The 1,463-nt window shown below is 39.3% G+C and overlaps 1 protein-coding gene across 1 annotated transcript in view; it reads right to left on the minus strand.

The window, feature by feature from the left end:
• Positions 1–1,463, minus strand: part of si:dkey-71h2.2 (low density lipoprotein receptor adapter protein 1) — a 54,457-nt gene that overhangs the window by 40,934 nt on the left and 12,060 nt on the right. The window lies entirely within an intron of this gene.

A 1,463-nucleotide genomic window follows, 5' to 3' on the forward strand; every position in this document is an offset into this window, starting at 1 on the left:
AACGACATTTCTCCTCAGGGCCAAGCGTAATCGCTCAGCACCGTGGAAGGATTGTTTCCATTAGCAATTCAAACAGTGGCTGATTTTCTTTGGTGGATGCAGATTCTCTCCTCCTAACCCCACCGGAGTCTGCTGGCTTATGTGTCAACACCTTCATTCACTATAAATAGCCCCAAATCATTCATGAAATAGTAAGCACAGTTGTAGCATTTTGTTTCCTTTCAAGTTTAAATTTGCCATATGAGGCCAAATCCCCAAGTTGACCAGTTCCCAGCTGCGTGCTAAGAAAACAACACTCATCTTGAGCAATCATTAGTTCTCTCAACCATTATCACGTCAGAGGACTTGACCTTTGCAAGATACTGATCGGGTTTGAGACAGTCAGTCTGCCTGCGCCCCATTAACAGACAAGGGCTTCCCAGCAGACATCCTCTCTAATGCCTGACAACGCTTCAGACTCTTCCAGCTGAATGACGGATGCACGCTGTGCACAGCTGATTACTTCTGTTCCTCAGGTCGCATCCTCCGGACTATCAGAATAATGAACGGCTAATCAGCGCGAGTGCTCGCTTAGTACTGACCCCAAGCCGAAATTCAATTTTACATACTTACACCTTCAGTAAGGGGGTTACTTTGTTTTCTCACCTACGATTTTCTTTATCCGTTATTTTCTCTGCATGATTAAACCAATTTTATTTAAAGTTTGCAGGAATCAGACCTCAACTTTTAAAATGTAAAACTATGCAACATCAAAACCAAACATATACTGCAAAAGAGAGAGAAAGAAGAAGTGTCTGCATCAGCTACATTCATGCAAAAATGCTTTTTTTGTCCAGGGTTGTGTGGACTTGTGACCATGATATTTGGGTTTTAGAACAACATTAATAATAATAATAAAAAGTTTATTTCTGATTTAGTACATTTCCATGAATAAACAGTCACTAGGAGGGTTTCCATTACTCTCCAAACTGCACAATTTGAAGTAGCAAATTCAAAATATGCTTCATTCAAATGTGTTTCAAACTGATATTTTGTAATCTAAAAACTCAACCAATTTTCATTCAAATTATCCCAAATTTTAACAGCATGTGTAGAAACAACTCAAAATTGTATGTTTAACGTTTTATGTATTTTTCTTTTCAGGTTTAGAAATGCCATTTGCTGGAAAAAAGGCCATTTTGTTTAAGCGTGTGTTCGAACACAGTCGAACAAGACTGGGCAGCATCTATTTGTGAGAGAATTCGCTAAAAATTCACCAAGTGCAATGCAGAATTGGACATGGCACAAGAAGTTCAAGGAGGAAAGAAATAGATTTTGCAAAATCCCAGGAAGTCCATAAGAAGCCCAAGTCTGGAAACCCAGATTCCTCCAAAGAAAGTTTGGCGTTATCACAGATTTGACATGTGCCATGTCTCAGGTGGTGCAGATACTGAAAACTTGTGAAATCATTCATCATTCCTTTG

This window comes from Thalassophryne amazonica, chromosome 21 (assembly GCF_902500255.1).
Source record: "Thalassophryne amazonica chromosome 21, fThaAma1.1, whole genome shotgun sequence".
NCBI lineage: Eukaryota > Metazoa > Chordata > Actinopteri > Batrachoidiformes > Batrachoididae > Thalassophryne > Thalassophryne amazonica.